We start from the raw sequence: 7,145 nt of genomic DNA on the forward strand, positions 1-7,145 counted from the left end.
AGTTATTATGTTATTAGCTTTTTACTTCCTTTTTATTTTACTTCCTTCCTCCATAAATAAACGTTGTTTTTACACTTTGACATCATTTTATTACTTTTCACTCATTTCTCCATGATTAAGTGTTTATAATCGTTCTGCGATCTTTAACAATAATTATCTGTTGGATCTGTTTTGTTTTTTTAATTTCGCACAAAGCTACTCAAGGGCTATCTGTGCTAGCCGTCCCTAATTTAGCAGTGTAAGAATAGAGGGAAGGCAGCTAGTCATCACCACCCACCGCCAACTCTTGGGCTACTCTTATCAACGAATAGTGGGATTGAGCGTTACATTATAACGCTCCCACGGCTGAAAGGGCGAGCATGTTTGGTGTGACTTTACAGTCTTTCCATTGGTCGTGGAAGGTGTGATATTGAATGAATGATACGAGAAATAAGTAATTAGTAATTTAATAATAAAACAACATAAAAGTTCCATGGCAATTTAGAAATTTTGGAAATAAATGTAGGAATAATTATTTTACGTCATATTTGTCATAGTCTGAGAAATAAATTTGTGAAGTATGTTTTGCAGTTATATGTAAAAACTCTTATGTTGTTTTTACACATGTAAAAGAATTAAAATATCATACAATACCACGTGTGTTTCTGTGTATATCTAAAAATAACCTGATTTTGAAAGAGTTGGAAGTGAACAGTTTTATACAAAAAAAAATTATTATTAAGATACACAATTGACAGTATGTGCCCGCTGCGGGCATCGAAACTCGGTTTATAACGATATAAGTGTCCAGACTTACCGCTGTACCACTGGTGAGGAAATGGTATACAAATAGGCAATGGCTGGTTTTATTAGCAGTATAAAAGTAGACATTTTTGTCATTTGAACCTAAAAAACGAGTGACACCGTTTTTTTTCCTAATTTGTCTTGTTGTAAAGATGGAAAGCATAAGCTGTGTTTACAAAACTCTTGTGCGTAAATAAAAAAATCCAGCCTAGTGGGATGTACGTAGGAGAGGTCTCCTCCGCCAACGATTCAGAGTTGTTTACTGGTTAACGTATACCCTCATGATACAAATCGTTATATTTTGAACTTCTTGTCGCTGTTTATGACTTTACTGATTTTTAGTGAGATATTTATGTAGGCTCAACATCAAGGTCGAAATGTCGTTGATTTTGGTCGAAAAGTCAGACTAAAGCACCATCTACCGACCATACTTTAAAATGTTTAATTTGCATATTCTGAAAATTTTGGCTATGCACGACATGCATATAGTAAAGTACTCGGATGGAAATAAAGACTGAACTAGCCTATAAAAGGATAGGTTTATATGCTATTGAAAAGCGGCTTATAATATTGATGCCAAGTTTCAGCTTTTAAAGGCTACCAAGAGGAAAGTACTTCTTTTTTTTAACTTGCTGACCTTGAAGCATAATACAATGAGAATAAAAGCTTCTCTTAAGCGAGCTTCAACAAATAAAATGTAAATATAAAACAAACTGACAGAGGCTTTGGAACAAAAATGGGACACAAATCTTTTGAAGCTATAGACAGTGACACTAATTTAATTGAAGATAACAATGTGTTGTGCCCTCTAAAAAGCCCATAAAACATTACAAGATCATACAGTTTCAACCAGTTAGTTTAATAGAAATGAGATATCCGATAAACTAGTAACAAATTTTATCTCAAGATTTTGACAGTTATGATTCTAGGTGAATTAGCGGTAATTTTACGGACTTGAAATGATAAAATCGGGATTTCATTCCCCGTAGTGGACGGAATTCACATAACGCATTGTCTAGCTTTACACTAAGAAAAAAACAGCAGTACCTGACAGCAATACTCAACTTCAATTACGTGCCAATTGAGTTTCGCCATCAAATGTATAAAGCTATACAAATAATAGGTCGGAGTTGAAACACCAGACTGTGGAAATTATCTCGTTAAACAATTATTTGTGCGGAGCATATTGTTAAACAGAAGCATCTTAGCTACTTATTTCCACTATTTTATACTAATTATAACATTGTCTTGAGTAACTGTTATAGTAGTCAATGCTATTATTTTCTACTAGTGAGTAGATAAGACTGATCAACACAGCAGTGAGATTTGTACAAATCAGTAGGATGGTTGGATGCTTTATAATATACAGATAACGCTCCAACAATATACTCAAATCCTCTTTCTTATACTTTAAAACTAATATTTTGGGAAAATACGACAATCATGCGCGAATATGGGCTGATATTCGAAAATAAACCTATTATCACATAGAGTAAAATTTACAAGTTACATTTTAATACAATTTATGTTGTGTCTTATTTCACTGGTTTTATGTTGAGTTTTAGCTACAAAGTTTGATTAGTGAACCTGAATTATGGTCAGTGAAAACACCCTTAAAAATAACTCTAGAACATGTGTCAAAGTTAATTTATAAAGATAGACACGCAAAGGTTTTGAAGAATAGTTAGCAAAGTTATACAGCGTTTGAGATAGTACCAGTGTGAGAAATAATCAGGGTTTTCATAAACAGTTTGCTTTGTCATTGCCAATGGTTTGGAGAGTCACTGAATATATAACATAAAACATTATTATAATATGATGCTTTTATAAAATTAAATATGAGACACTTCGTATAACGCCAGTATATTTAACAGTACTCGTACCTCAGCCTCCATGGGCATCATTTGTAGTAAAATATAAAATCGTTTTAAGATTAAGTTTTAACTATACGAATAAAAGTTTATGTTCAACGTATAGTAGAGTTATGTGAGTTAAAGTAAAATCTGTTTACTGCTATCATCCGATAGAGGTCTATGGATGGGTGTAAGAATATTTTATTATGATATCATCTGACTGACAATGTTTAATACTTAGTACTTTCTGAACGTAACTATGTTTAGTTATTTTACTACTTGATATTTAGCTAATAAATTCGTTGAGGTTCGTTTCAAATTCAGTTTCTGATGATACATTATTCTAATCCCTCGCCCCTTGGTGACATGTTCATAATAATCTGCCCCCCGCTAGTACAGCGGTATGTCTCAGGATTTACAACGCTAAAATCAGAGGTTCGATTCCCCTCGGTGGGCTGAGCAGATAGCCCGATGTAGCTTTGCTATAATAAAAACACAAACACACTCATAATAATCTTTTATAGATTTCATTTTATTTTAGGGCATCAATCATTTCGCAGCTGTTCGCAAGAAAAACTACAATAGATTGTAAATATTATAAACGTTATGATTTAGATACCCACTTCTGCTCTAAATGATGTAAGTTACTGCGAATAATACGGAGGTTTCGATAAGCTACCAATTCTCTCTCTGTATATATATATGCATATACACACCTTATAACGCATGTACTGTTGTTTGCATTTTGAGATTTATATTATGTTTTTACTGCTAGATTTCTTTTTATTTTCATTTGATTTCTGTTTCACGTTTCTCCTAAGAGTAAACCTGCAATGAACGTTACAGCACCATCACATCACTGATAAATATGTTTAGAAAGTTCAAAATACTTCCACACAAATACACTTGGGTTAAAACGAAAATAAGTTTTATCAAAAGTACGGAAGCAAAATAATAATAAACAAGTTAGGGATATTTTAATTCGAGGACTGGGACACTAACTCTCACAAACCCAGTAAATCGACCTTGATTCTTAACTCGTGTTAATCTTGTTTTTAATATGATAGTATCTTTAAGCCTCTTCAGGTCTCATTAATCAATTGTCTTATTGTCCTTTATAAGGACTCTTTCCGAAAATGTTACTTTAAATGTTAGTCATATAGGGTTAGCTAAGTCCTACTTGTGTCACGCATGAATAATAATTAGGCTTAGCGTTGTGTTGACGTGTGAAACACACTCTACTTCAGTTTTTGTTCTTATTCACTCTGACTTTCCTTGACAAACTAATTAAAACTGTGTAATATTTATGTAAATGATTATTTTAATACAGATATGTGTGAAGTTTGGTGTTCCGAAGTTGGTAAGACCACTCACAGTCACGTGGCCTAACACTAAAGACCACTTATAGTAAGTGGTTTCTTTCCACCTCTGTGATTTTTCTTCAACAGATTAGATAATAAACCATGCTCCTTGTAATACTATTTAAATTTGAGGTATAATTTTCCTTAAATGCTATATTATATCTTTATTTTTCGTAAATCGTAGGTTTTTTCTTCTGATTCTGTAGTATATCCTACATACAAATTCTTAAACATCTGTATAAATATAATAGTTTGTTTGTTTTTCAATTTCGCGCAAAGCTGTACGAGGGCTATCTGCGCTAGCCGTCCCTAATTTAACAGTGTAAGAGTAGGGGGGGAAGGCAGCTAGTCATCACCACCCACCACCAACTCTTGGGGTATTCTTTTACAAACGAATAGTGGGACTGACGCCCCCACGACTGAAAGGACGAGCATGTTTGGTGCGACTGAGATTCGAACCCGCGACCCTCAGATTAAGAGTCGAGCGCCTTAACCACCTGTCCATGCTAGGCCTAAATATAATACTACAGTCTGTTGTATGTCAAGTAAATACTTCGCATGGTGTAGATGGATCTTCATCTAAGTTGGTTTGGAGGTTCATTAGGTTCAATCTGGAATACATGCGAATTTTCAGTTTTGTATTTTGAGTTTTGCGGTTTTTACGGTCGTTGTTCACCGCTATTTCATCCCATTTTTATGAATCTTCACCCAATTTGGCATGAAGGTTTGTTGAGTCCATACAAAAATACATGTAGAATTGCAATTTAAAGTTTTGTGTTTTACGCTTTTTATGGACGTTTTTTGCGTTTTTAACAATTACGTAAACAGGCAGCAACCTTCATGTTTTAAGATAATGTTCCTTGTTTGTATGCTTACGGATTTACGACCCTAAAATCAGGGGTTTAATTCACCTCGGTGGACACGGCAGATAGCCCGCTGTGGCTTTGTTATTACAAAACATACATATCTAAGGTCACTTTTCATTAATCATGAATATACATGACCTTTGTCCAGGTACTGGTACTTCAGCTATAAACAAATTGAGGTTTATATAAAGTTGTATTATACAAAGGTTAGTGAGACGTAATACACTGTGTGTGAAGCATGATCTGTTTATAACCACTCTATACGAGCTACAGGACTTGCTGGTGAGAAGCATGATCTGCTGATTGGTTGTCTAGGTGAAAAAGATGGTTTATTTACAGGTATTCTGATGAATGTATTCAATGATTAATAGTCTGTATGACAAACATATTCTGACTTGTTAATTGGTACACTGTTGAAAAACATTCTGTTCATTTGTTGTCGGTGTAAGAGTGAGCTCTATTGACAAACAGTACACGTGAATAGCATGATGTGTGATTGGTAGTCTGTTTGAGAAGCGTGATAATTTGATAAGAATTTTGTTCAAAATTATGAGATGTTAAAAGGTACTCTTTGTGAGAAGTATGTGTTTTAACTGTAAGTCTGACCAGAAACATGGTATGACGACTTTTATTGTGAGAAACATGATATGATGACATTTAGCGTTAAAACTATGTTTCTATTAATAGATAGTCTATTGAGAAGTATCGTTTCTTCATTTGTAGAGAGTGAAAAGTAGTGGTGCGTATCACATCCTAGTAGTTGATATGACACGTGCCTATTAACTGATGCTACAATATATCTATGTAGATATGTAGTTCTTTTGATAGGAACTCCATCGAAAAGCAACAATTGTTGATTTGTAGAAAGCGAGAAATAAGGGTGCGTATCACATGCTAGTAGTCGATATGATACATGTCTCTATATTGATGGCACAATACATTATGTATATAGATATGGAAGTTTTTACCAATTAAGTATCTGTATTATTTAAGTACTTCACACTTTACTGTGTTTTGTTTTAGGTTCTCGGGTTTTATCAACTGAACGGCAGCTGGCAAGAGAAATGAAAAAAGAAATTTAATATCTGTCTGTCTGTTTTGTTATGTTACTTTGTGTCTGTTTTGTTATGTTACTTTGTGTCTGTTTTGTTATGTTACTTTGTGTCTGTTTTGTTATGTTGCTTTGTGTCTGTTTTGTTATGTTACTTTGTGTCTGTTTTGTTATGTTGCTTTGTGTCTGTTTTGTTATGTTGCTTTGTGTCTGTTTTGTTATGTTGCTTTGTGTCTGTTTTGTTTTGTTGCTTTGTGTCTGTTTTGTTATGTTACTTTGTGTCTGTTTTGTTGTTACTTTATGTGCAATGTTTTTGATAAAAGAAATTAAGACAACATGTACTACCTAATACAACATTTCCTTTGTTGAATCATTAATTTTCAGTAAAAATATCTTATATAGAATGTGAATGTTTCTTCACAGAAGACTTACAATGTTTACTTAAAGTTTATCAAATGTCGTGAAGATATACAAGTCGTATCATCTCGAACGATGTATTGATACAATCGTATCACGGCTTCATGACACGATATTTGTGACGCTGGTGACGCTGTATCATCACATCTTTAGTGAGAAGCATGGTCTTTTCATTGTTAGTTTTGGTAGTAAGCATGATCTGTTGGTAGGTAGTCTGGGTGAGAAGAGTTATTTGTTCAAAGGTTGCATCCGTGAGAAACAATCTTCCCTGACAGAAAATGTAAATAGCACTATTTATTAGTTGTTAGTCTGTATGAGAGCAATGATCTCATAGTAGTTGTCATGCATGAGAAGTTTGATCTGTTGAAATCTGTTGATTGGTATCCTATGTGTAAAATATGATCTGCCTGTTGGTTGTTTAAGTGAAAAGCATAATTTGTTGGTAGGTGATCCTTGTGACAAGTATATTCTGTGATTGTTAGTCTGTATGAGAAACCTGATTTGTTGATAGGCAGTCTGTGTGTGAGTGCCTGATAGATAGTCTGTATGAGAGACATGACTTGCTAATTTGTAATTTGTGTGACAATCACGACCACTTATAAGGTTTTCTGTGTAAGAAGTATGAAATGTTGAACGGTAATTTTGAGGAGAAGCATGAAAATTCTAAGTGAGAAACTTAATCCGCTGGTTGGTAGTCTGTATGAGAAACATGATCTGCCTGTATGGATGAAAGTATGATATGTTGAATGGTAATTTTGAGGAGAAGCATGAAAATTCTAAGTGAGAAACTTAATCCGCTGGTTGGTAGTCTGTA

The sequence above is a fragment of the Tachypleus tridentatus genome, chromosome 2 (assembly GCF_004210375.1).
Source record: "Tachypleus tridentatus isolate NWPU-2018 chromosome 2, ASM421037v1, whole genome shotgun sequence".
Classification (NCBI taxonomy): Eukaryota; Metazoa; Arthropoda; class Merostomata; order Xiphosura; family Limulidae; genus Tachypleus; species Tachypleus tridentatus.